The sequence below is a fragment of the Lampetra planeri genome, chromosome 78, assembly GCF_965212315.1.
Source record: "Lampetra planeri chromosome 78, kcLamPlan1.2.h2, whole genome shotgun sequence".
NCBI lineage: Eukaryota > Metazoa > Chordata > Hyperoartia > Petromyzontiformes > Petromyzontidae > Lampetra > Lampetra planeri.
Window position 1 is genome coordinate 68,417 of NC_136183.1, and position 27,878 is coordinate 96,294.

The window sequence follows — 27,878 nt, forward strand, 5'->3', positions numbered from 1 at the left end:
CTTTTATTAATTTTAATATTTTACCTACGTGACTTTACCGAAAAAACCTAAGAATATGAATGGTTGCAGTCACGAAAGCTTCAAATCTAGAATAAATACAATCCTTATTTGGGCAAAGTCACGCCAGTGACTGGCGGCTCATTAACATAATGTGTTCGTGAAAACCGTCGCGAGTTTCTTGCGAAGGGGTATGGCACCTACGCCCCATCCCTGCACGTTTGGGCCGGGCTCATTACCATAATTTATTTAAGTCACAGTTGTGGGAGGGAGTATTATCGTACCCCGCAAGTGACGTCATGTCACCTCCTGCTGCCGCGTGACGTCACGAGATAACAGGAAGCGGCCGTTCCGCCCGTGCACTAAAATCCTAGGTGAGAAATTCTCATCGTGGTTGTGGTGGTTGTTGTGGTGGTGATTGTGGTGGTTGTGGTGGTTGTGGTGGTTGTGGTAGTGGTGGTTGTGGTGGTGGTTGTGGTGGTGGTGGTTGTGGTGGTTGTAGTGGTTGTTGTGGTGGTGGTTGTTGTTGTGGTGGTGGTTGTGATGGTTGTGATGGTGGTGTTTGTGATGGTTGTGGTGGTGGTAGTGGTGGTGGTTGTTGTGGTTGTGGTGGTTGTTGTGGTGGTGGTGGTTGTGGTGGTGTAGTGGTGGTGGTGGTGGTTGTGGTAGTGGTGGTTGTGGTGGTGGTTGTGGTGGTAGTGGTGGTTGTGGTGGTTGTGGTGGTGGTGGTTGTGGTGGTGGTGGTTGTGGTGGTGGTGGTTGTTGTGGTGGTTGTGGTGGTGGTTGTGCTGGTGGTGGTGGTTGTAGTGATGGCGGTGGTTTTGGTTGTGGTTGTTGTTGGTGGTGGTTGTTGTGGTGGTGTTGGTTGTGATGGTGTGGGTTGTTGTGGTGGTGGTTGTGGTGGTGGTTGTGGTGGTGGTTGTGGTGGTTGTTGTGGTGGTTGTTGTTGTGGTGGTGGTTGTGATGGTTGTGTTTGTGATGGTTGTGGTGATGGTAGTGGTGGTGGTTGTTGTGGTTGTGGTGGTTGTTGTGGTGGTGGTTGTTGTGGTGGTGGTTGTGATGGTGGTGTTTGTGATGGTTGTGGTGGTGGTTGTTGTGGTGGTGGTTGTTGTGGTGGTGGTGGTTGTGGTGGTGTTGTGGTAGTGGTGGTGGTTGTGGTGGTTTTGGTTGTGGTAGTGGTGGTTGTGGTAGTGGTGGTGGTTGTGGTGGTAGTGGTGGTTGTACTGGTGGTGGTTGTACTGGTGGTGGTGGTTGTTGTGGTGGTGGTTGTGGTGGTGGTGGTTGTGGTGGTGGTTGTGGTGGTGGTTGTGCTGGTGGTGGTGGTTGTAGTGATGGCGGTGGTTTTGGTTGTTGTTGGTGGTGGTTGTTGTGGTGGTGTTGGTTGTGATGGTGTGGGTTGTTGTGGTGGTGGTTGTGGTGGTTGTTGTGGTGGTGGTTGTTGTTGTTGTGGTGGTTGTGATGGTTGTGTTTGTGATGGTTGTGGTGATGGTGGTGGTGGTGGTTGTTGTGGTTGTGGTGGTGGTTGTGGTGGTTGTGGTGGTGGTTGTGGTGGTTGTTGTGGTGGTGGTTGTGGTGGTGGTTGTGGTGGTGGTTGTTGTGGTGGTGGTTGTGGTGGTGGTTGTGGTGGTGGTTGTGGTGGTGGTTGTGGTGGTTGTGGTAGTGGTGGTGGTAGTGGTGGTGGTTGTGATGGTGGTTGTTGTTGTGGTGGTGGTTGTGATGGTTGTGATGGTGGTGGTTGTGATGGTTGTGATGGTTGTGATGGTTGTCATGGTTGTCATGGTTGTGGTGGTGGTGGTTGTTGTGGTGGTTGTTGTGGTAGTGGTGGTGGTTGTGGTAGTGGTGGTGGTTGTGGTGGTGGTTGTTGTGGTGGTGGTTGTTGTGGTGGTGGTTGTGGTGGTTGTTGTGGTGGTGGTTGTGGTGGTGGTGGTTGTGGTGGTGGTGGTGGTTGTGATGGTGGTGGTTGTGACGGTGGGGGTTTTGGTGGTGGTTGTGGTGGTGGTTGTGGTGGTGGTTGTGGTGGTGGTTGTGGTGGTTGTGGTGGTTGTGGTGGTGGTGCTTGTGGTGATTGTGGTGGTTGTGGTGGTTGTTGTGGTGGTGGTTGTGGTGGTGGTGGTTGTTGTGGTGGTGGTTGTGGTGGTTGTTGTAGTGGTGGTTGTGGTTGTGGTGGTTGTTGCGGTGGTGGTTGTGGTGGTGGTTGTGGTAGTTGTGGTGGTGGTGGTTGTGGTTGTTGTTGTTCTTTTTGGTTCTTTCGGTAAAGTCACGTAGAATGGAAATAATAAAATAATAAAAAATAAAATAATTCTCACGACGTTTCGGCCACAACGCAAGCAGCCGCCCTCAGGTGTAGAACAGGTCTGTCGAGAAGACAGAGTCTGAATGACACGCCCCAGGCTTGGAGCGACTATTTAAGCTGGGATGGAGGGGCGAAGAGCGTCTTGACAAAATAATATGCATATCAAGGGGAATTTAGCATATTTATGGGAAATGCAGATATGCGATTAGTACTACTTGTGAAATGCGTAGGAGGTTTGGCGAGGGGTTTAAAGTCATTATGCCCGTGCATTATGCATTATTACCCCTCGCCAACCTCCTACGCATTTCACAAGTAGTACTAATCGCATATCTGCATTTCCCATAAATATGCTAAATTCCCCTTGATATGCATATTATTTTGTCAAGACGCTCTTCGCCCCTCCATCCCAGCTTAAATAGTCGCTCCAAGCCTGGGGCGTGTCATTCAGACTCTGTTTTCTCGACAGACCTGTTCTACACTTGAGAACGGCTGCTTGCGTTGTGGCCGAAATGTCGTGAGAATTATTTTATAATGTTTTATTTTTTATTATTTTATTATTTCCATTCTCCGTGACTTTACCGAAAGAACCAAGAAGATGAATCCCTGCAGTCACGAAAGCATTACATCGTAGTGGTTGTTGTTGGTGGTGGTTGTGGTGGTGGTGGTTGTAGTGGTAGTGGTGGTGGTTGTGGTGGTTGTGGTGGTGGTTGTAGTGGTGGTGGTGGTTGTTGTGGCGGTGGTTGTGGTGGTAGTGGTGGTTGTGGTTGTTGTTTACCAAGGTAGAGCCTCGCTCTCTCTCTCGTAGGGATGTCAATTGAGTAGCAGCGAGCATGGAAGCGATGTCCTGGTTGGAACTTTACAACGCGGGGCCTAGCAATGCGGGGCCTTGCTTCCTGTCCTCACCTGATCGCGTTTGCTTCAATTCTCTCGCGTAAGTTTAATTTGTCTTCACACGGCTCACCACTTTGTAACTTTGTTTTACTTTAAATATTCGTACAGTTTGTATTAAAAAATTTTACCAGGCCAAGTGCGCTTGAGCTGCTATACTGCTCTAGTTTTCAGAAGCGACCTGCCCACAAAAACAACAAGGTAAGGCTTGTCAACAGCGTGGCGGTGTTCTCTCTAAACACGTGGTGGTGTTCACTCTAGACGTGAGGCGGTGTTCACTCTAGATGCGTGGCGCTGTTCACTTTAGATGCGTGGGGGTGTTCACTCTATACGCGTGGCGGCGTTCACTCTGGACGCGTGGCGGTGTTCGCTCTAGATGCGTGGCGGTGTTCGCTCCGGACGCGTGGCGGCGTTCACTCTGGACGCGTGGCGGTGTTCACTCTGGATGCATAGCGTTTTTCACTCTGGACGTGTGGCGGTGTTCAATCTAGACACGTGGTGGCGTTCACTCTGGACGCGTGGCGTTGTTTACTCTGGCCGCGTGGCGGTGTTTGCTCCAGACGCATGGCGGTGTTTTCTCCAGACCCGTGGCGGTGTTCGCTCTGGACGCGTAGCGGTGTTCACTCTGGATGCGTGGTGTTGTTTGCTCTGGACGCGTGGCGGTGTTCATTCCGGAGTGGCGGTGTTCATTCCGGACGCGTGGCGGTGTTTGCTCCAGACCCGTGGCGGTGTTCGCTCTGGACGCGTAGCGGTGTCACATTCTGGATGCGTGGTGTTGTTCACTCTCTGGACGTGTGGCGGTGTTCACTCCCTGGACGCGTGGCGGTGTTCACTCCGGACGCGTGGCGGTGTTCGCTTTGGACGTGTGGCGGTGTTCACTCTCTGGACGCGTGGTGGTGTTCACTCTCTGGATGCGTGGCGGTGTACAGTCTCTGGACTCGTGGTGGTGTCCACTCTCTGCATGTGGAGTGGGGACAACGGGCGATCTGGAGGGAAATCCACGCGACCACGGGGAGAGAGAGAGACCCGCAGCCTCGGCGATGTTAATTCATCCTCATTGAATTATTTGGTGGAGTAAGGAAACATTGGTACTGAGCGGATGAAGGTGGCCAGGCATGGGTCTGGACACACCACCACCTGTTAACTATACCAGTGTGTGACAGTGTAAAATTTGTGTTTGCAGTTATGCCTATTAACTCTATTGAAAACAGAAGTTATATCAAAACAATAGTTTGTTTTTGTTTTCCTGTTGGAACTCTTTGTAAGAAAGGAAACAGTCAAGACGCGTGGCGATGTTCCTTCTGGCCGCGTGGCGGTGTTCGCTCTGGACGCGTGGTGGTGATCGCTCCGGACGCGTAGCGGTGTTCACTCTCTGGATGCGTGGCGGTGTTCACTCTCCTAACACATGGCGGTGTTCGCTCCCTGTACACGTGGCGGTGTTCACTCTCTGGACGCGTGGTGTGTTCACTCTCTGGACGTGTGGCGGTGTTCGCTCTGAACGCGTGGCAGTGTTTACTCTGGACGCGTGGCGGTGTTTGCTCCAGACCCGTGGCGGTGTTCAGTCTCTGGACACGTGGCGGTGTTCACTCTCTGGACGCGTGGCGGTGTTCGCTCTGAACGCATGGTGCTGTTCACTCTCTGGACGCGTGGCGGTCTTCACTCACTGGACGCGTGGCGGTGTTCGCTTTGGACGCCTGGCGGTGTTCGCTCTCTGGACACGTGGCGGTGTTCACTCTAGACGTGTGGCGGTGTTCACTCTCTGGACGCGTGGCGGTGTTCACTCTCTGCACGCGTGGCGGTGTTCACTCTAGACGCGTGGCAGCGTTCGCTCTGAACGCGTGGCGGTGTTCGCTTTGGACGCGTGGTGGTGTTCGCTCTGGACGCGTGGCGGTGTTCGCTCCGGACGCGTGGCGTTGTTCACTCTGGACGCGTGGCGGTGTTCGCTCCGGACGCGTGGCGGTGTTCACTCTAGACGCGTGGCAGCGTTCGCTCTGAACGCGTGGCGGTGTTCACTCTCTGGACGCGTGGCAGCGTTCGCTCTGAACGCGTGGCGGTGTTCGCTTTGGACGCGTGGTGGTGTTCGCTCTGGATGCGTGGCGGTGTTCGCTCTGGACGCGTGGCGGTGTTCATTTCGGACGCGTGGCGTTGTTCACTCTGGACGCGTGGCGGTGTTCGCTCCGGACGCGTGGCGGTGTTCACTCCGGACACGTGGCGGTGTTCGCTCTGGACCTGTGGTGCTGTTCACTCTCTGGATGCGTGGCGGTGTTCACTCTCTGGACGCGTGGTGGTGTTCACTCTCTGGACGCGTGGTGGTGTTCACTCTCTGGATGCGTGGCGGTGTTCAGTCTCTGGACGCGTGGCGGCGTTCGCTCTGAACACGTGGCGGCGTTCGCTCTGGACGCGTGGCGGTGTTCGCTCTGGACGCGTGGCGGTGTTCACTCTCTGGACACGTGGCGGTGTTCGCTCTGGACACGTGGCGGTGTTCACTCTGGACGCGTGGCGGTGTTCACTCTCTTGACGCGTGGTGGTGTTCACTCTGAACACGTGGCGGTGTTCGCTCTGGACGCGTGGCGGTGTTCGCTCTGGACGCGTGGTGCTGTTCACTCTCTGGATGCGTGGCGGTGTTTACTCTCTTGACGCTTGGCGGTGGTCACTCTCTGGACGCGTGATGGTGTTCACTCTCTGGATGCGTGGCGGTGTTCAGTCTCTGGACGAGTGGCGGCGTTCGCTCTGAACACGTGGCGGTGTTCGCTCTAGACGCGTGGCCGTGTTCGCTCCGGACGCGTGGCGGTGTTCGCTCTGAACACGTGGCGGTGTTCGCTCTGGACGCGTGGCGGTTTTCGCTCTGAACGTGTGGCGGTGTTCACTCTGGACGCGTGGCGGTGTTCGCTCTGGATGCGTGGTGCTGTTCACTCTCTGGACGCGTGGCGGTGTTCACTCTGGACGCGTGGTGGTGTTCACTCTAGACGCGTGGCCGTGTTCGCTCCGGACGCGTGGCGGTGTTCGCTCTGAACACGTGGCGGTGTTCGCTCTGGACGCGTGGCGGTGTTCGCTCTGGACGCGTGGCGGTGTTCGCTCCGGACGCGTGGCGGTGTTCGCTCTGGACGCGTGGCGGTGTTTGCTCTGAACGTGTGGCGGTGTTCACTCTGGACGCGTGGCGGTGTTCGCTCTGGATGCGTGGTGCTGTTCATTCTGGACGCGTGGCGGTGTTCACTCTCTTGACGCGTGGCGGTGTTCACTCTCTGGACGCGTGATGGTGTTCACTCAACTGGATGCATGGCGGTGTTCAGTCTCTGGACGCGTGGCGGCGTTCGCTCTGAACACGTGGCGGTGTTCGCTCTGGACGCGTGGCGGTGTTCGCTCTGGACGCGTGGCGGTGTTCGCTCCGGACGCGTGGTGGTGTTCGCTTTGGACGTGTGGCGGTGTTCACTCTCTGGACGCGTGGTGGTGTTCACTCTCTGGATGCGTGGCGGTGTTCAGTCTCTGGACGCGTGGCGGCATTCGCTCTGAACACGTGGCGGCGTTCGCTCTGGACGCGTGGCAGTGTTCGCTCTGGACGCGTTGCGGCGTTCGCTCTGGACGCGTGGCGGTGTTCGCTCTGGATGCGTGGCGGTGTTCGCTCCGGACGCGTGGCGGTGTTCGCTCCGGACGCGTGGCGGTGTTTGCTCTGAACGTGTGGCGGTGTTCACTCTGGACGCGTGGCGGTGTTCGCTCTGGATGCGTGGTGCTGTTCACTCTCTGGACGCGTGGCGGTGTTCACTCTCTTGACGCGTGGCGGTGTTCACTCTCTGTACGCGTGATGGTGTTCACTCAACTGGATGCATGGCGGTGTTCAGTCTCTGGACGCGTGGCGGTGTTCGCTCCGGACGCGTGGCCGTGTTCGCTCTGGACGCATAGCGGTGTTCGCTCTAGACGCGTGGCGGTGTTCCCTAAGGACGCGTGGCGGTATTCCCTCTGGACACGTGGCGGTGTTCGCTGTGGACGCGTGGCGGTGTTCACTCTCTGGACGCTTGGCAGTGTTCGCTCTGGACGCGTGGCGGTGTTTGCTCCAGACCCGTGGCAGTGTTCACTTTGGAGGCGTGGCGGTGTTCAGTCTCTGGACAGGTGGTGGTGTTCGCTCTGGACGGTGGCGGTGTTCGCTCTGGACGCAAGGCGGTGTTCGCTCTGGTCGCGTGGCGGTGTTTGCTCCGGACCCGTGGTGGTGTTCGCTTTGGACGTGTGGCGGTGTTCACTCTCTGGACGCGTGGTGGTTTTCACTCTCTGGATGCGTGGCGGTGTTCAGTCTCTGGACTCGTGGCGGTGTCCACTCTCTGCATGTGGAGTGGGGACAACGGGCCATCTGGAGGGAAATCCACGCGACCACGGGGAGAGAGAGAGACCCGCAGCCTCGGCGATATTAATTCATCCTCATTGAATTATTTGGTGGAGTAAGGAAACATTGGTACTGAGCGGATGAAGGTGGCCAGGCATGGGTCTGGACACACCGCCACCTGTTAACTATACCAGTGTGTGACAGTGTAAAGTTTGTGTTTGCAGTATAGTCTATTAACTCTATTGAAAACGGAGGTTATATCAAAACAATAGTCTGTTTTTGTTTTCCTGTGGAACTCTTTGTAAGAATGGAAACAGTCAAGACGCGTGGCGGTGTTCACTCTGTACACGTGGCGGTGTTCACTCTAGACATGTGGCGGTGTTCACTCTCTGGACGCGTGGCGGTGTTCATTCTCTGGACGCGTGGTGGTGTTCACTCTCTGGATGCGTGGCGGTGTTCAGTCTCTGGACGCGTGGCGGCGTTCGCTCTGAACGCGTGGCGGCGTTCGCTCTGGACGCGTGGCAGTGTTCGCTCTGGACGCGTTGCGGCGTTCGCTCTGGACGCGTGGCGGTGTTCGCTCTGGATGCGTGGCGGTGTTCGCTCTGGACGCGTGGCGGTGTTCACTCTGGACACGTGGCGGTGTTCGCTCTGGACGCGTGGCGGTGTTCACTCTCTTGACACGTGGCGGTGTTCACTCTCTGGACGCGTGATGGTGTTCAGTCTCTGGACGCGTGGCGGCTTTCGCTCTGAACACGTGGCGGTGTTCGCTCTGGACGCGTGGCCATGTTCGCTCTGGACGCGTGGCCATGTTCGCTCTGGACGCGTGGCGGTGTTCGCTCCAGACGCGTGGCGGTGTTCACTCTGGACGCGTGGCGGTGTTCACTCTAGACCCGTGGCCGTGTTCGCTCCGGACGCGTGGCGGTGTTCGCTCCGGACGCGTGGCGGTGTTTGCTCTGAACGTGTGGCGGTGTTCACTCTGGACGCGTGGCGGTGTTCGCTCTGAATGCGTGGTGCTGTTCACTCTCTGGACGCGTGGCGGTGTTCACTCTCTTGGCGCGTGGCGGTGTTCACTCTCTGGACGCGTGATGGTATTCACTCTCTGGACGCGTGGCAGCATTCGCTCTGAACGCGTGGCAGTGTTCACTCTCTGGACGCGTGGCGGCGTTCGCTCTAAACACGTAGCGGTGTTCACTCCGGACGCGTGGCGGTGTTCGCTCTAAACGCGTTGCGGTGTTCACTCTAGATGTGTGGCGGAGTTCACTCTCCGGACGCGTGGCGGTGTTCACTCTGGACGGTGGCGGTGTTCGCTCCGGACGCGTGGCGGTGTTCACTCTGGACGGTGGCGGTGTTCGCTCTGAACGCGTGGCGGTGTTCGCTCCGGACGCGTGGCGGTGTTCACTCTGGACGGTGGCGGTGTTCGCTCCGGACGCGTGGCGGTGTTCACTCTGGACGGTGGCGGTGTTCGCTTTGGACGCGTGGCGGTGTTCACTCTCTGGATGCTTGGCGGTGTTCAGTCTCAGGACTCGTGGTGGTGTCCACTCTCTGCATGTGGAGTGGGGACAACGGGCCATCTGGAGGGAAATCCACACGACCACGGGAAGAGAGAGAGAGACCCGCAGCCTCTGCGATGTTAATTCATCCTCATTGAATTATTTGGTGGAGTAAGGAAGCATTGATACTGAGCGGATGAAGGTGGCCAGGCATGGGTCTGGACACACCACCACCTGTTAACTATACCAGTGTGTGACAGTGTAAAGTTTGTGTTTGCAGTATAGTCTATTAACTCTATTGAAAACGTAGGTTATATCAAAACAATAGTTTGTTTTTGTTTTCCTGTGGAACTCTTTGTAAGAATGGAAACAGTCAAGACGCATGGCGGTGTTCACTCTGTACACGTGGCGGTGTTCACTCTAGACGTGTGGCGGTGTTCACTCTCTGGACGCGTGGCGGTGTTCACTCTCTGCACGCATGGCGGTGTTCACTCTAGACGCGTGGCAGCGTTCGCTCTGAACGCGTGGCGGTGTTCACTCTCTGGACGCTTGGCAGTGTTCGCTCTGGACGCGTGGCGGTGTTTGCTCCAGACCCGTGGCAGTGTTCACTTTGGAGGCGTGGCGGTGTTCAGTCTCTGGACAGGTGGTGGTGTTCGCTCTGGACGGTGGCGGTGTTCGCTCTGGACGCGTGGCGGTGTTCGCTCTGGTCGCGTGGCGGTGTTTGCTCCGGACCCGTGGTGGTGTTCGCTTTGGACGTGTGGCGGTGTTCACTCTCTGGACGCGTGGTGGTTTTCACTCTCTGGATGCGTGGCGGTGTTCAGTCTCTGGACTCGTGGCGGTGTCCACTCTCTGCATGTGGAGTGGGGACAACGGGCCATCTGGAGGGAAATCCACGCGACCACGGGGAGAGAGAGAGACCCGCAGCCTCGGCGATGTTAATTCATCCTCATTGAATTATTTGGTGGAGTAAGGAAGCATTGATACTGAGCGGATGAAGGTGGCCAGGCATGGGTCTGGACACACCGCCACCTGTTAACTATACCAGTGTGTGACAGTGTAAAGTTTGTGTTTGCAGTATAGTCTATTAACTCTATTGAAAACGGAGGTTATATCAAAACAATAGTGTGTTTTTGTTTTCCTGTGGAACTCTTTGTAAGAATGGAAACAGTCAAGACGCGTGGCGGTGTTCACTCTGTACACGTGGCGGTGTTCACTCTAGACATGTGGCGGTGTTCACTCTCTGGACGCGTGGCGGTGTTCAGTCTCTGGACTCGTGGCGGTGTCCACTCTCTGCATGTGGAGTGGGGACAACGGGCCATCTGGAGGGAAATCCACGCGACCACGGGGAGAGAGAGAGACCCGCAGCCTCGGCGATGTTAATTCATCCTCATTGAATTATTTGGTGGAGTAAGGAAACATTGGTACTGAGCGGATGAAGGTGGCCAGGCATGGGTCTGGACACACCGCCACCTGTTAACTATACCAGTGTGTGACAGTGTAAAGTTTGTGTTTGCAGTATAGTCTATTAACTCTATTGAAAACGGAGGTTATATCAAAACAATAGTGTGTTTTTGTTTTCCTGTGGAACTCTTTGTAAGAATGGAAACAGTCAAGACGCGTGGCGGTGTTCACTCTGTACACGTGGCGGTGTTCACTCTAGACATGTGGCGGTGTTCACTCTCTGGACGCGTGGCGGTGTTCATTCTCTGGACGCGTGGTGGTGTTCACTCTCTGGATGCGTGGCGGTGTTCAGTCTCTGGACGCGTGGCGGCGTTCGCTCTGAACGCGTGGCGGCGTTCGCTCTGGACGCGTGGCAGTGTTCGCTCTGGACGCGTTGCGGCGTTCGCTCTGGACGCGTGGCGGTGTTCGCTCTGGATGCGTGGCGGTGTTCGCTCTGGACGCGTGGCGGTGTTCACTCTGGACACGTGGCGGTGTTCGCTCTGGACGCGTGGCGGTGTTCACTCTCTTGACACGTGGCGGTGTTCACTCTCTGGACGCGTGATGGTGTTCAGTCTCTGGACGCGTGGCGGCTTTCGCTCTGAACACGTGGCGGTGTTCGCTCTGGACGCGTGGCCATGTTCGCTCTGGACGCGTGGCCATGTTCGCTCTGGACGCGTGGCGGTGTTCGCTCCAGACGCGTGGCGGTGTTCACTCTGGACGCGTGGCGGTGTTCACTCTAGACCCGTGGCCGTGTTCGCTCCGGACGCGTGGCGGTGTTCGCTCCGGACGCGTGGCGGTGTTTGCTCTGAACGTGTGGCGGTGTTCACTCTGGACGCTTGGCGGTGTTTGCTCTGGATGCGTGGTGCTGTTCACTCTCTGGACGCGTGGCGGTGTTCACTCTCTTGGCGCGTGGCGGTGTTCACTCTCTGGACGCGTGATGGTGTTCAATCTCTGGACGCGTGGCAGCATTCGCTCTGAACGCGTGGCAGTGTTCACTCTCTGGACGCGTGGCGGCGTTCGCTCTAAACACGTAGCGGTGTTCACTCCGGACGCGTGGCGGTGTTCGCTCTAAACGCGTTGCGGTGTTCACTCTAGATGTGTGGCGGAGTTCACTCTCCGGACGCGTGGCGGTGTTCACTCTGGACGGTGGCGGTGTTCGCTCCGGACGCGTGGCGGTGTTCACTCTGGACGGTGGCGGTGTTCACTCTGGACGGTGGCGGTGTTCGCTCTGAACGCGTGGCGGTGTTCGCTCCGGACGCGTGGCGGTGTTCACTCTGGACGGTGGCGGTGTTCGCTCCGGACGCGTGGCGGTGTTCACTCTGGACGGTGGCGGTGTTCGCTTTGGACGCGTGGCGGTGTTCACTCTCTGGATGCTTGGCGGTGTTCAGTCTCAGGACTCGTGGTGGTGTCCACTCTCTGCATGTGGAGTGGGGACAACGGGCCATCTGGAGGGAAATCCACACGACCACGGGAAGAGAGAGAGAGACCCGCAGCCTCTGCGATGTTAATTCATCCTCATTGAATTATTTGGTGGAGTAAGGAAGCATTGATACTGAGCGGATGAAGGTGGCCAGGCATGGGTCTGGACACACCACCACCTGTTAACTATACCAGTGTGTGACAGTGTAAAGTTTGTGTTTGCAGTATAGTCTATTAACTCTATTGAAAACGTAGGTTATATCAAAACAATAGTTTGTTTTTGTTTTCCTGTGGAACTCTTTGTAAGAATGGAAACAGTCAAGACGCATGGCGGTGTTCACTCTGTACACGTGGCGGTGTTCACTCTAGACGTGTGGCGGTGTTCACTCTCTGGACGCGTGGCGGTGTTCACTCTCTGCACGCATGGCGGTGTTCACTCTAGACGCGTGGCAGCGTTCGCTCTGAACGCGTGGCGGTGTTCACTCTCTGGACGCGTGGCGGCATTCGCTCTGAACACGTAGCGGTGTTCACGCCGGACGCGTGGCAGTGTTCGCTCTGAACGCGTTGCGGTGTTCACTCCGGACGCGTGGCGGTGTTCACTCTGAATGCGTGGCGTTGTTCGCTCTGGATGCGTGGTGGTGTTCACTCTGGACGCGTGGCGGTGTTCGCTCTGGATGCGTGGCGGTGTTCACTCCGGACGCGTTGCGGTGTTCACTCCGGACGCGTGGCGGTGTTCGCTCTGGATGCGTGGCGGTGTTCACTCCGGACGCGTGACGGTGTTCAGTCCGGACGCGTGGCGGTGTTCACTCCGGAAGCGTGGCGGTGTTCGCTCTGGACCCGTGGTGCTGTTCAATCTCTGGACGCGTGGCGGTGTTCACTCTCTGGACGCGTGGCGGTGTTCACTCTCTGGACGCGTGGTGGTGTTCAGTCTCTGGACGCGTGGCGGCGTTCGCTCTGAACACGTGGCGGCGTTCGCTCTGGAAACGTGGCGCTGTTCGCTCTGGACGCGTGGCAGTGTTCGCTCTGGACGCGTGGCGGTGTTCGCTCTGGACGTGTGGCGGTGTTCGCTCTGGACGCGTGGCGGTGTTCGCTCCGGACGCGTGGCGGTGTTCACTCTCTGGACACGTGGCGGTGTTCGCTCTGGACGCGTGGCGGTGTTCACTCTCTTGACGCGTGGCGGTGTTCACTCTCTGGACGCGTGATGGTGTTCACTCTCTGGACGCGTGGCGGTGTTCAGTCTCTGGACGCGTGGCGGTGTTCACGCTCTGGACGCGTGGCGGTGTTCACTCTCTGGACGCGTGGCGGTGTTCACTCTGGACGCGTGGCAGTGTTCGCTCTGGACGCGTGGCGGTGTTCGCTCTGGTCGTGTGGCGGTGTTCACTCTCTGGACGCGTGGTGGTGTTCACTCTAGACGCGTGGCGGCGTTCGCTCTGAACACGTAGCGGTGTTCACTCCGGACGCGTGGCGGTGTTCGCTCTAAACGCGTTGCGGTGTTCACTCTAGATGTGTGGCGGAGTTCACTCTCCGGACGCGTGGCGGTGTTCGCTCTGAACGCGTGGCGGTGTTCGCTCCGGACGCGTGGCGGTGTTCACTCTGGACGGTGGCGGTGTTCGCTCTGGACGCGTGGCGGTGTTCACTCTCTGGACGCGTGGCGGTGTTCACTCTGGACGGTGGCGGTGTTCACTCTAGATGTGTGGCGGTGTTCACTCTGGACGCGTGGCGGTGTTCGCTCTGGATGCGTGGTGCTGTTCACTCTTTGGACGCGTGGCGGTGTTCACTCTTTTGACGCGTGGCGGTGTTCACTCCGGACGCGTGGCGGTGTTCGCTCTGGACCCGTGGTGCTGTTCAATCTCTGGACGCGTGGCGGTGTTCACTCTCTGGACGCGTGGTGGTGTTCAGTCTCTGGACGCTTGGCGGCGTTCGCTCTGAACACGTGGCGGCGTTCGCTCTGAACACGTGGCGGTGTTCGCTCTGGACGCGTGGCGGTGTTCGCTCTGGACGTGTGGCGGTGTTCACTCTCTTGACGCGTGGCGGTGTTCACTCTCTGGTCGCGTGATGGTGTTCACTCTCTGGACGCGTGGCGGTGTTCAGTCTCTGGACGCGTGGCGGTGTTCACGCTCTGGAAGCGTGGCGGTGTTCACTATCTGGACGCGTGGCGGTGTTCGCTCTGGACGCGTGGCAGTGTTCGTTCTGGACGCGTGGCGGTGTTTGCTCCAGACCCGTGGCGGTTTTCACTTTGGAGGCGTGGCGGTGTTCAGTCTCTGGACACGTGGCGGTGTTCGCTCTGGATGGTGTCTGTGTTCGCTCTGGAAGCGTGGCGGTGTTCGCTCTGGTCGTGTGGCGGTGTTCACTCTCTGGACGCGTGGTGGTGTTCACTCTCTGGATGCGTGGCGGTGTTCACTCTAGACGCGTGGCGGCGTTCGCTCTGAACACGTAGCGGTGTTCACTCCGGACGCGTGGCGGTGTTCGCTCTAAACGCGTTGCGGTGTTCACTCTAGATGTGTGGCGGAGTTCACTCTCCAGACGCGTGGCGGTGTTCGCTCTGAACGCGTGGCGGTGTTCACTCTGGACGGTGGCGGTGTTCGCTCTGGACGCGTGGCGGTGTTCACTCTCTGGACGCGTGGCGGTGTTCACTCTCTGCACGCGTGGCGGTGTTCACTCTGAACACGTAGCGGTGTTCACGCCGGACGCGTGGCAGTGTTCGCTCTGAACGCGTTGCGGTGTTCACTCCAGACGCGTGGCGGTGTTCACTCTAGATGTGTGGCGGTGTTCACTCTCCGGACGCTTGGTGGTGTTCGGTCTGAACGCGTGGCGGTGTTCGCTCTGGATGCGTGGCGGTGTTCACCTCGGACGCGTGGCGGTGTTCACTCCGGACGCGTGGCGGTGTTCGCTCTGGACGCGTGGCTGTGTTCACTCCGGACGTGTGGCGGTGTTCACTCCGGACACGTGGCGGTGTTCGCTCTGGACCCGTGGTGCTGTTCACTCTCTGGACGCGTGGCGGTGTTCACTCTCTGGACACGTGGTGGTGTTCACTCTCTGGATGCGTGGCGGTGTTCAGTCTCTGGACGCGTGGCGGCGTTCGCTCTGAACACGTGGCGGCGTTCGCTCTGGACGCGTGGCGGTGTTCGCTCTGGACGTGTGGCGGTGTTCACTCTGGACGCGTGGCGGTGTTCGCTCCGGACGCGTGGCGGTGTTCACTCTCTGGACACGTGGCGGTGTTCGCTCTGGACACGTGGCGGTGTTCACTCTCTTGACGCGTGGCGGTGTTCACTCTCTGGACGCGTGATGGTGTTCACTCTCTGGATGCGTGGCGGTGTTCAGTCTCTGGACGCGTGGCGGCGTTCGCTCTGAACACGTGGCGGTGTTCGCTCTGGACGCGTGGCCGTGTTCGCTCTGGACGCGTGGTGGTGTTCGCTCTCTGCATGTGGAGTGGGGACAACGGGCCATCTGGAGGGAAATCCATGCGACCACGGGAAGAGAGAGAGAGACCCGCAGCCTCGGCGATGTTAATTCGTCCTCATTGAATTATTTGGTGGAGTAAGGAAGCATTGATACTGAGCGGATGAAGGTGGCCAGGCATGGGTCTGGACACACCACCACCTGTTAACTATACCAGTGTGTGACAGTGTAAAGTTTGTGTTTGCAGTATAGTCTATTAACTCTATTGAAAACGTAGGTTATATCAAAACAATAGTTTGTTTTTGTTTTCCTGTGGAACTCTTTGTAAGAATGGAAACAGTCAAGACGCATGGCGGTGTTCACTCTGTACATGTGGCGGTGTTCACTCTAGACGTGTGGCGGTGTTCACTCTCTGGACGCGTGGCGGTGTTCACTCTCTGCACGCATGGCGGTGTTCACTCTAGACGCGTGGCAGCGTTCGCTCTGAACGCGTGGCGGTGTTCACTCTCTGGACGCGTGGCGGCATTCGCTCTGAACACGTAGCGGTGTTCACGCCGGACGCGTGGCAGTGTTCGCTCTGAACGCGTTGCGGTGTTCACTCCGGACGCGTGGCGGTGTTCACTCGAGATGTGTGGCGGTGTTCACTCTCCGGACGCGTGGCGGTGTTCGCTCTGAACGCGTGGCGGTGTTCGCTCTGGATGCGTGGCGGTGTTCACTCCGGACGCGTGGCGGTGTTCACTCTGGACGCGTGGCGGTGTTCGCTCTGGATGCGTGGCGGTGTTCGCTCTGGACGCGTGGCGGTGTTCGCTCTGGATGCGTGGCGGTGTTCACTCCGGACGCGTGGCGGTGTTCGCTCTGGATGCGTGGCGGTGTTCACTCTAGACGCGTGGCGGCGTTCGCTCTGAACACGTAGCGGTGTTCACTCCGGACGCGTGGCGGTGTTCGCTCTAAACGCGTTGCGGTGTTCACTCTAGATGTGTGGCGGAGTTCACTCTCCGGACGCGTGGCGGTGTTCGCTCTGAACGCGTGGCGGTGTTCGCTCCGGACGCGTGGCGGTGTTCACTCTGGACGGTGGCGGTGTTCGCTCTGGACGCGTGGCGGTGTTCACTCTCTGGACGCGTGGCGGTGTTCACTCTGGACGGTGGCGGTGTTCACTCTAGATGTGTGGCGGTGTTCACTCTGGACGCGTGGCGGTGTTCGCTCTGGATGCGTGGTGCTGTTCACTCTTTGGACGCGTGGCGGTGTTCACTCTTTTGACGCGTGGCGGTGTTCACTCTCTGGACGCGTAGTGGTGTTCAGTCTCTGGACGCGTGGCGGCGTTCGCTCTGAACACGTGGCGGCGTTCGCTCTGGACACGTGGCGGCGTTCGCTCTGGACGCGTGGCGGTGTTCGCTCTGGACGCGTGGCGGTGTTCGCTCCGGACGCGTGGCGGTGTTCACTCTCTGGACACGTGGCGGTGTTCGCTCTAGACGCGTGGCGGCGTTCGCTCTGAACACCTAGCGGTGTTCACTCCGGACGCGTGGCGGTGTTCACTCTAGATGTGTGGCGGAGTTCACTCTCCGGACGCGTGGCGGTGTTCGCTCTGAACGCGTGGCGGTGTTCGCTCCGGACGCGTGGCGGTGTTCACTCTGGACGGTGGCGGTGTTCGCTCTGGACGCGTGGCGGTGTTCACTCTCTGGACGCTTGGCGGTGTTCACTCTGGACGGTGGCGGTGTTCGCTCTGGACGCGTGGCGGTGTTCGCTCCGGACCCGTGGCGGTGTTCGCTTTGGACGCGTGGCGGTGTTCACTCTCTGGACTCGTGGTGGTGTCCACTCTCTGCATGTGGAGTGGGGACAACGGGCCATCTGGAGGGAAATCCACGCGACCACGGGAAGAGAGAGAGAGACCCGCAGCCTCGGCGATGTTAATTCGTCCTCATTGAATTATTTGGTGGAGTAAGGAAGCATTGATACTGAGCGGATGAAGGTGGCCAGGCATGGGTCTGGACACACCACCACCTGTTAACTATACCAGTGTGTGACAGTGTAAAGTTTGTGTTTGCAGTATAGTCTATTAACTCTATTGAAAACGTAGGTTATATCAAAACAATAGTTTGTTTTTGTTTTCCTGTGGAACTCTTTGTAAGAATGGAAACAGTCAAGACGCATGGCGGTGTTCACTCTGTACACGTGGCGGTGTTCACTCTAGACGTGTGGCGGTGTTCACTCTCTGGACGCGTGGCGGTGTTCACTCTCTGCACGCGTGGCGGTGTTCACTCTGAACACGTAGCGGTGTTCACGCCGGACGCGTGGCAGTGTTCGCTCTGAACGCGTTGCGGTGTTCACTCCAGACGCGTGGCGGTGTTCACTCTAGATGTGTGGCGGTGTTCACTCTCTGGACACGTGGCGGCATTCGCTCTGAACACGTAGTGGTGTTCACGCCGGACGCGTGGCAGTGTTCGCTCTGAACGCGTTGCGGTGTTCACTCCAGACGCGTGGCGGTGTTCACTTTAGATGTGTGGCGGTGTTCACTCTCCGGACGCTTGGCGGTGTTCGCTCTGAACGCGTGGCGGTGTTCGCTCTGGATGCGTGGCGGTGTTCACTCCGGACGCGTGGCGGTGTTCACTCTCTGGACGCGTGGCGGCATTCGCTCTGAACACGTAGCGGTGTTCACGCCGGATGCGTGGCAGTGTTCGCTCTGAACGCGTTGCGGTGTTCACTCCAGACGCGTGGCGGTGTTCACTCTAGATGTGTGGCGGTGTTCACTCTCCGGACGCTTGGCGGTGTTCGCTCTGAACGCGTGGCGGTGTTCGCTCTGGATGCGTGGCGGTGTTCACTCCGGACGCGTGGCGGTGTTCATTCCGGACGCGTGGCGGTGTTCGCTCTGGACACGTGGCGGTGTTCACTCCGGACGCGTGGCGGTGTTCGCTCTGGATGCGTGGCGGTGTTCACTCCGGACGCGTGGCGGTGTTCACTCCGGACGCGTGGCGGTGTTCGCTCTGGATGCGTGGCGGTGTTCACTCCGGACGCGTGGCGGTGTTCACTCCGGACACGTGGCGGTGTTCGCTCTGGACCCGTGGTGCTGTACACTCTCTGGACGCGTGGCGGTGTTCACTCCAGACGCGTGGCGGTGTTCACTCTAGATGTGTGGCGGTGTTCACTCTCCGGACGCTTGGCGGTGTTCGCTCTGAACGCGTGGCGATGTTCGCTCTGGATGCGTGGCGGTGTTCACTCCGGACGCGTGGCGGTGTTCACTCCGGACGCGTGGCGGTGTTCGCTCTGGACGCGTGGCGGTGTTCACTCCGGACGTGTGGCGGTGTTCACTCCGGACACGTGGCGGTGTTCGCTCTGGACCCGTGGTGCTGTTCACTCTCTGGACGCGTGGCGGTGTTCACTCTCTGGACGCGTGGTGGTGTTCAGTCTCTGGACGCGTGGCGGCGTTCGCTCTGGACGCGTGGCGGTGTTCGCTCTGGACGTGTGGCGGTGTTCGCTCTGGACGCGTGGCGGTGTTCGCTCCGGACACGTGGCGGTGTTCGCTCTGGACACGTGGCGGTGTTCACTCTCTTGACGCGTGGCGGTGTTCACTCTCTGGACGCGTGATGGTGTTCACTCTCTGGATGCGTGGCGGTGTTCAGTCTCTGGACGCGTGGCGGCGTTCGCTCTGAACACGTGGCGGTGTTCGCTCTGGACGCGTGGCCGTGTTCGCTCTGGACGCGTGGTGGTGTTCGCTCCGGACGCGTGGTGGTGTTCACTCTGGACGCATGGCGGTGTTCACTCTAGACGCGTGGCCGTGTTCGCTCCGGACGCGTGGCGGTGTTCGCTCCGGACGCGTGGCGGTGTTTGCTCTGAACGTGTGGCGGTGTTCACTCTGGACGCGTGGCGGTGTTCGCTCTGGATGCGTGGTGCTGTTCACTCTTTGGACGCGTGGCGGTGTTCACTCTTTTGACGCGTGGCGGTGTTCACTCTCTGGACGCGTGGTGGTGTTCAGTCTCTGGACGCGTGGCGGCGTTCGCTCTGAACACGTGGCGGCGTTCGCTCTGGACACGTGGCGGCGTTCGCTCTGGACGCGTGGCGGTGTTCGCTCTGGACGCGTGGCGGTGTTCGCTCCGGACGCGTGGCGGTGTTCACTCTCTGGACACGTGGCGGTGTACGCTCTAGACGTGTGGCGGCGTTCGCTCTGAACACGTAGCGGTGTTCACTCCGGACGCGTGGCGGTGTTCGCTCTAAACGCGTTGCGGTGTTCACTCCGGACGCGTGGCGGTGTTCACTCTGGACGGTGGCGGTGTTCGCTCTGGACGCGTGGCGGTGTTCACTCTCTGGACGCTTGGCGGTGTTCACTCTGGACGGTGGCGGTGTTCGCTCTGGACGCGTGGCGGTGTTCGCTCTGGACGCGTGGCGGTGTTCACTCTCTGGACGCTTGGCGGTGTTCACTCTGGACGGTGGCGGTGTTCGCTCTGGACGCGTGGCGGTGTTCGCTCCGGACCCGTGGCGGTGTTCGCTTTGGACGCGTGGCGGTGTTCACTCTCTGGACTCGTGGTGGTGTCCACTCTCTGCATGTGGAGTGGGGATAACGGGCCATCTGGAGGGAAATCCACGCGACTACGGGAAGAGAGAGAGAGACCCGCAGCCTCGGCGATGTTAATTCATCCTCATTGAATTATTTGGTGGAGTAAGGAAGCATTGATACTGAGCGGATGAAGGTGGCCAGGCATGGGTCTGGACACACCACCACCTGTTAACTATACCAGTGTGTGACAGTGTAAAGTTTGTGTTTGCAGTATAGTCTATTAACTCTATTGAAAACGTAGGTTATATCAAAACAATAGTTTGTTTTTGTTTTCCTGTGGAACTCTTTGTAAGAATGGAAACAGTCAAGACGCATGGCGGTGTTCACTCTGTACACGTGGCGGTGTTCACTCTAGACGTGTGGCGGTGTTCACTCTCTGGACGCGTGGCGGTGTTCACTCTCTGCACGCGTGGCAGTGTTCACTCTAGACGCGTGGCAGCGTTCGCTCTGAACGCGTGGCGGTGTTCACTCTCTGGACGCGTGGCGGCATTCGCTCTGAACACGTAGCGGTGTTCACGCCGGATGCGTGGCAGTGTTCGCTCTGAACGCGTTGCGGTGTTCACTCCAGACGCGTGGCGGTGTTCACTCTAGATGTGTGGTGGTGTTCACTCTCCGGACGCTTGGCGGTGTTCGCTCTGAACGCGTGGCGGTGTTCGCTCTGGATGCGTGGCGGTGTTCACTCCGGACGCGTGGCGGTGTTCACTCCGGACGCGTGGCGGTGTTCGCTCAGGACGCGTGGCGGTGTTCACTCCGGACGCGTGGCGGTGTTCACTCCGGACGCGTGGCGGTGTTCACTCCGGACACGTGGCGGTGTTCGCTCTGGACCCGTGGTGCTGTACACTCTCTGGACGCGTGGCGGTGTTCACTCTCTGGACGCGTGGCGGTGTTCACTCTCTGGACGCGTGGTGGTGTTCACTCTCTGGATGCGTGGCGGTGTTCAGTCTCTGGACGCCTGGCGGCGTTCGCTCTGAACACGTGGCGGCGTTCGCTCTGGACGCGTGGCGGTGTTCGCTCTGGACGTGTGGCGGTGTTCGCTCTGGACGCGTGGCGGTGTTCGCTCCGGACGCATGGCGGTGTTCACTCTCTGGACACGTGGCGGTGTTCGCTCTGGACACGTGGCGGTGTTCACTCTCTTGACGCGTGGCGGTGTTCACTCTCTGGACGCGTGATGGTGTTCACTCTCTGGATGCGTGGCGGTGTTCAGTCTCTGGACGCGTGGCGGCGTTCGCTCTGAACACGTGGCGGTGTTCGCTCTGGACGCGTGGCCGTGTTCGCTCTGGACGCGTGGCGGTGTTCGCTCCAGACTCGTGGCGGTGTTCACTCTGGACGCGTGGCGGTGTTCACTCTAGACGCGTGGCCGTGTTCGCTCCGGACGCGTGGCGGTGTTCGCTCCGGACGCGTGGCGGTGTTTGCTCTGAACGTGTGGCGGTGTTCACTCTGGACGCGTGGCGGTGTTCGCTCTGGATGCGTGGTGCTGTTCACTCTTTGGACGCGTGGCGGTGTTCACTCTTTTGACGCGTGGCGGTGTTCACTCTAGACGCGTGATGGTGTTCACTCTCTGGATGCGTGGCGGTGTTCAGTATCTGGACGCGTGGCGGCGTTCGCTCTGAACACGTGGCGGTGTTCGCTCTGGACGCGTGGTGGTGTTCGCTCTGGACGCGTGGCGGTGTTCGCTCCGGACGTGTGGCGGTATTCGCTCCGGACGCGTGGCGGTGTTCGCTCTGGACGCGTAGCGGTGTTCGCTCTGGACGCGTAGCGGTGTTCGCTCTAGACGGGTGGCGGTGTTCCCTCTGGATGCGTGGCGGTGTTCGCTCCAGACGCGTGGCGGTGTTCACTCTCTGGACACGTGGCGGTGTTCGCTCTGGACGCGTGGCGGTGTTCACTCTCTGGACGCGTGGCGGTGTTCGCTCTGGACGCGTGGCAGTGTTCGCTCTGGACGCGTGGCGGTGTTTGCTCCAGACCCGTGGCGGTTTTCACTTTTTAGGCGTGGCGGTGTTCAGTCTCTGGACACATGGCGGTGTTCGCTCTGGACGGTGGCGGTGATCGCTCTGGACGCGTGGCGGTGTTCGCTCTGGTCGCGTGGCGGTGTTCACTCTAGACGCGTGGCAGCTTTCGCTCTGAACGCGTGGCGGTGTTCACTCTCTGGACGCGTGGCGGCGTTCGCTCTGGACACGTGGTGGTGTTCGCTCTGGACGCGTGGCGGTGTTCACTCTGGACGCGTGGCGGTGTTCGCTCTCTGGACGCGTGGCGGTGTTTGCTCTAGACCCGTGGCGGTGTTCGCTCTGGACGCGTGGCGGTGTTCACTCTGGACGCGTGGCGGTGTTCACTCTCTGGACGCGTGGCGCTGTTCGCTCTGAACGTGTGGCGGTGTTCACTCAGGACGCGTGGCGGTGTTCGCTCTGGACGCGTGGTGCTGTTCACTCTCTGGACGCGTGGTGGTGTTCACTCTCTGGATGCGTGGCGGTGTTCAGTCTCTGGACACGTGGCGGTGTTCGCTCTGGACGCGTGGCGGTGTTCGCTCTGGACGCGTAGCGGTGTTCGCTCTGGATGCGTAGCGGTGTTCGCTCTAGACGCGTGGCAGTGTTCCTTCTGGACGCGTGGCGGTGTTTGCTCCGGACGCATCGCGGTGTTCACTCTCTGGACACGTGGCGGTGTTCGCTCTGGACGCGTGGCGGTGTTCACTCTGGACGCGTGGCGGTGTTCACTCTCTGGACGCGTGGCGGTGTTCGCTCTGGACGCGTGGCGGTGTTTGCTCCAGACCCGTGGCGGTGTTCGCTTTGGAGGCGTGGCGATGTTCACTCTCTGGACGCGTGGTGGTGTTCACTCTCTGGATGCGTGGCGGTGTTCAGTCTCTGGACACGTGGCGGTGTTCAATCTGGACGCGTGGCGGTGTTCGCTCTGGACGCGTGGCGGTGTTCACTCTCTGGACATGTGGCGGTGTACGCTCTAGACGTGTGGCGGCGTTCGCTCTGAACACGTAGCGGTGTTCACTCCGGACGCGTGGCGGTGTTCGCTCTAAACGCGTTGCGGTGTTCACTCCGGACGCGTGGCGGTGTTCGCTCTGGACGCGTGGCGGTGTTCACTCTCTGGACGCTTGGCGGTGTTCACTCTGGACGGTGGCGGTGTTCGCTCTGGACGCGTGGCGGTGTTCGCTCCGGACCCGTGGCGGTGTTCGCTTTGGACGCGTGGCGGTGTTCACTCTCTGGACTCGTGGTGGTGTCCACTCTCTGCATGTGGAGTGGGGATAACGGGCCATCTGGAGGGAAATCCACGCGACCACGGGAAGAGAGAGAGAGACCCGCAGCCTCGGCGATGTTAATTCATCCTCATTGAATTATTTGGTGGAGTAAGGAAGCATTGATACTGAGCGGATGAAGGTGGCCAGGCATGGGTCTGGACACACCACCACCTGTTAACTATACCAGTGTGTGACAGTGTAAAGTTTGTGTTTGCAGTATAGTCTATTAACTCTATTGAAAACGTAGGTTATATCAAAACAATAGTTTGTTTTTGTTTTCCTGTGGAACTCTTTGTAAGAATGGAAACAGTCAAGACGCATGGCGGTGTTCACTCTGTACACGTGGCGGTGTTCACTCTAGACGCGTGGCGGTGTTCACTCTCTGCACGCGTGGCAGTGTTCACTCTAGACGCGTGGCAGCGTTCGCTCTGAACGCGTGGCGGTGTTCACTCTCTGGACGCGTGGCGGCATTCGCTCTGAACACGTAGCGGTGTTCACGCCGGATGCGTGGCAGTGTTCGCTCTGAACGCGTTGCGGTGTTCACTCCAGACGCGTGGCGGTGTTCACTCTAGATGTGTGGTGGTTTTCACTCTCCGGACGCTTGGCGGTGTTCGCTCTGAACGCGTGGCGGTGTTCGCTCTGGATGCGTGGCGGTGTTCACTCCGGACGCGTGGCGGTGTTCACTCCGGACGCGTGGCGGTGTTCGCTCAGGACGCGTGGCGGTGTTCACTCCGGACGCGTGGCGGTGTTCACTCCGGACGCGTGGCGGTGTTCACTCCGGACACGTGGCGGTGTTCGCTCTGGACCCGTGGTGCTGTACACTCTCTGGACGCGTGGCGGTGTTCACTCTCTGGACGCGTGGCGGTGTTCACTCTCTGGACGCGTGGTGTTCACTCTCTGGATGCGTGGCGGTGTTCAGTCTCTGGACGCGTGGCGGCGTTCGCTCTGAACACGTGGCGGCGTTCGCTCTGGACGCGTGGCGGTGTTCGCTCTGGACGTGTGGCGGTGTTCGCTCTGGACGCGTGGCGGTGTTCGCTCCGGACGCATGGCGGTGTTCACTCTCTGGACACGTGGCGGTGTTCGCTCTGGACACGTGGCGGTGTTCACTCTCTTGACGCGTGGCGGTGTTCACTCTCTGGACGCGTGATGGTGTTCACTCTCTGGATGCGTGGCGGTGTTCAGTCTCTGGACGCGTGGCGGCGTTCGCTCTGAACACGTGGCGGTGTTCGCTCTGGACGCGTGGCGGTGTTCGCTCCAGACTCGTGGCGGTGTTCACTCTGGACGCGTGGCCGTGTTCGCTCCGGACGCGTGGCGGTGTTCGCTCCGGACGCGTGGCGGTGTTTGCTCTGAACGTGTGGCGGTGTTCACTCTGGACGCGTGGCGGTGTTCGCTCTGGATGCGTGGTGCTGTTCACTCTTTGGACGCGTGGCGGTGTTCACTCTTTTGACGCGTGGCGGTGTTCACTCTAGACGCGTGATGGTGTTCACTCTCTGGATGCGTGGCGGTGTTCAGTATCTGGACGCGTGGCGGCGTTCGCTCTGAACACGTGGCGGTGTTCGCTCTGGACGCGTGGTGGTGTTCGCTCTGGACGCGTGGCGGTGTTCGCTCCGGACGTGTGGCGGTATTCGCTCCGGACGCGTGGCGGTGTTCGCTCTGGACGCGTAGCGGTGTTCGCTCTGGACGCGTAGCGGTGTTCGCTCTGGACGCGTAGCGGTGTTCGCTCTAGACGCGTGGCGGTGTTTCCTCTGGATGCGTGGCGGTGTTCGCTCCAGACGCGTGGCGGTGTTCACTCTCTGGACACGTGGCGGTGTTCGCTCTGGACGCGTGGCGGTGTTCACTCTCTGGACGCGTGGCGGTGTTCGCTCTGGACGCGTGGCAGTGTTCGCTCTGGACGCGTGGCGGTGTTTGCTCCAGACCCGTGGCGGTTTTCACTTTTTAGGCGTGGCGGTGTTCAGTCTCTGGACACATGGCGGTGTTCGCTCTGGACGGTGGCGGTGATCGCTCTGGACGCGTGGCGGTGTTCGCTCTGGTCGCGTGGCGGTGTTCACTCTAGACGCGTGGCAGCTTTCGCTCTGAACGCGTGGCGGTGTTCACTCTCTGGACGCGTGGCGGCGTTCACTCTGGACACGTGGTGGTGTTCGCTCTGGACGCGTGGCGGTGTTCACTCTGGACGCGTGGCGGTGTTTGCTCTAGACCCGTGGCGGTGTTCGCTCTGGACGCGTGGCGGTGTTCACTCTGGACGCGTGGCGGTGTTCACTCTCTGGACGCGTGGCGCTGTTCGCTCTGAACGTGTGGCGGTGTTCACTCGGGACGCGTGGCGGTGTTCACTCTCTGGATGCGTGGCGGTGTTCAGTCTCTGGACACGTGGCGGTGTTCGCTTTGGACGCGTGGCGGTGTTCGCTCTGGACGCGTGGCGGTGTTTGCTCTGGACGCGTGGCGGTGTTCGCTCCGGACGCGTGGCGGTGTTCGCTCCGGACGCGTGGCGGTGTTCGCTCCGGACGCGTAGCGGTGTTCGCTCTGGATGCGTAGCGGTGTTCGCTCTAGACGCGTGGCAGTGTTCCTTCTGGACGCGTGGCGGTGTTTGCTCCGGACGCATGGCGGTGTTCACTCTCTGGACACGTGGCGGTGTTCGCTCTGGACGCGTGGCGGTGTTCACTCTGGACGCGTGGCGGTGTTCACTCTCTGGACGCGTGGCGGTGTTCGCTCTGGACGCGTGTCGGTGTTTGCTCCAGACCCGTGGCGGTGTTCGCTTTGGAGGCGTGGCGATGTTCACTCTCTGGACGCGTGGTGGTGTTCACTCTCTGGATGCGTGGCGGTGTTCAGTCTCTGGACACGTGGCGGTGTTCGATCTGGACGCGTGGCGGTGTTCGCTCTGGACGCGTGGCGGTGTTCACTCTCTGGACGCGTGGCGGTGTTCGCTCTGGACGCGTGGCGGTGTTCACTCTCTGGATGCGTGGCGGTGTTCGCTCTGGACGTGTGGCGCTGTTCACTCTCTGGATGTGTGGCGGTGTTCACTCTATGGACGCGTGGCGGTGTTCACTCTCTGGACGCGTGGCGGCGTTCGCTCTGAACACGTGGCGGTGTTCACTCTCTGCATGTGGAGTGGGGACAACCGGGCCATCTGGAGGGAAATCCACGCGACCACGGGGAGAGAGAGAGACACGCAAACTCCAAATATACAGCAGGCGTCAGGGTCGGGATCGAACCCACGACATCCTGTATGCCAGGAGAGGTAGTTAACATCTCACCACGGGGAGATAGAGAGAGACACGCAGCCTCGGGGATGTTGATTCATCCTCAATGAATTACTTGGTGGAGTAAGGAAGCATTGATACTGAGCGGATGAAGGTGGCCAGGCATGAGTCTGGACACACCACCACCTGTTAACCATGCCAGTGTGTGACAGTGTAAAGTTTGTGTTTGCAGTATAGTCTATTAACTCTATTGAAAACGGAGGTTATATCAAAACAATATTTTGTTTTGTTTTCCTGTGGAACTCTTTGTAATAATGGAAACAGTCAAGAAGTTAACACAGCGCACACATGCAGCTGAAGTCAGATCTGTTCATCCCAGCATTCAAGGACATTGTGTGCCTGGCTGGCTTCACACAACTAAGTTGTGATTGAACATTCATTTATTCATTTCTGCATAACACAAATAGTATTATTTTCAACACCTTGCTATGTCAACTGAATTTAACTTTTATAAATATCCCTTCTGTAGCCAGACAGCCGAAATTGTGTGCTCGGAGTTTTGGGTTAACATTCATTTTGAAGATACTAGGGCTTCCAGGCATATTGTGGCCATTCGCCCTCTCATTGTGTGCCATAACAGCCTGTGTGATGAAGTTGGGAAACTTTTCCACTATATCATGAATATATGAATAAGTATAGACGTGTAAGTCACGTGTGACTGTGTATATGCATTCCTCTGTGCCTCGATACTGATGTGTAGATGGTGTGGATGTAAGTTTTTTCTGTCTGCAGCTGTCGCTTCCTTTGTCGCTTCCTCTGCAGAATTGGTCTGATGGAGCAAAGACACTTGGCGCAGCTCGGTACAACAAGGCAACAATGCGACCTTTGTCCATACAGCACGAATCGTCCTGGACATTTGACACGGCACCAGAGAACTCACACAGGAGAGAAACCCTTCAAGTGCAGTGTGTGTGGGAAGGCGTTGGCACATTCATCTACTCTTAAAAAACACCAGAGAACACACACGGGAGAGAAACCATTCAAGTGCAGTGTGTGTGGGAAGGCGTTTACACATTCATCTACTCTTGTAAAACACCAGAGAACACACACGGGAGAGAAATCCTTCAAGTGCATTGTGTGTGGGAAGGCGTTTGCACGGTCAACACATCTTCGAAGTCACCAGAGAACACACACGGGAGAGAAACCCTTCAAGTGCAGTGTGTGTGGAAAGGCATTTGCACATTCATCTACTCTTGCAAAACACCAGAGAACACACACAGGAGAGAAACCCTTCAAGTGCATTGTGTGTGGGAAGGCGTTTGCACGTTCACCAAATCTTCAAAGACACCAGAGAACACACAAGCATCAGAAGATCCCCAAGGAGTGGAGTCTGAAATCAGCTTGTGAAAGTCAAAGTGCCGCAATGAGCCCATCCCTCATGAAACAAGAACCGGAAGAAAATCCCAGCTTGGACACTTTTAAAGGTATCGAGGTGAAATTTGAAGAGGTGAAGGTGAAATGTGAAGAAGTGATGGTGAAGAGCGAAGAAGTGGAGGTAAAATGTGAAGAGGATTCAACTCCAAAATGGGACTTTCACATCGATGGAGGCAACGTGAAGCAGGAGAATTCTGACTGTGAGGCAGAGCGAGGCAACTCCCAGCA

The 27,878-nt window shown here is 58.6% G+C and overlaps 1 long non-coding RNA gene across 1 annotated transcript; it reads left to right on the top strand.

The window, feature by feature from the left end:
- The first annotated feature begins 318 nt into the window (after positions 1-318).
- On the top strand, positions 319-27,878 carry LOC144738123 (uncharacterized). Its single transcript, XR_013589141.1, has 3 exons — positions 319-371; positions 3,096-3,221; positions 27,039-27,878. It is a non-coding gene; the product is annotated as an uncharacterized LOC144738123 (long non-coding RNA).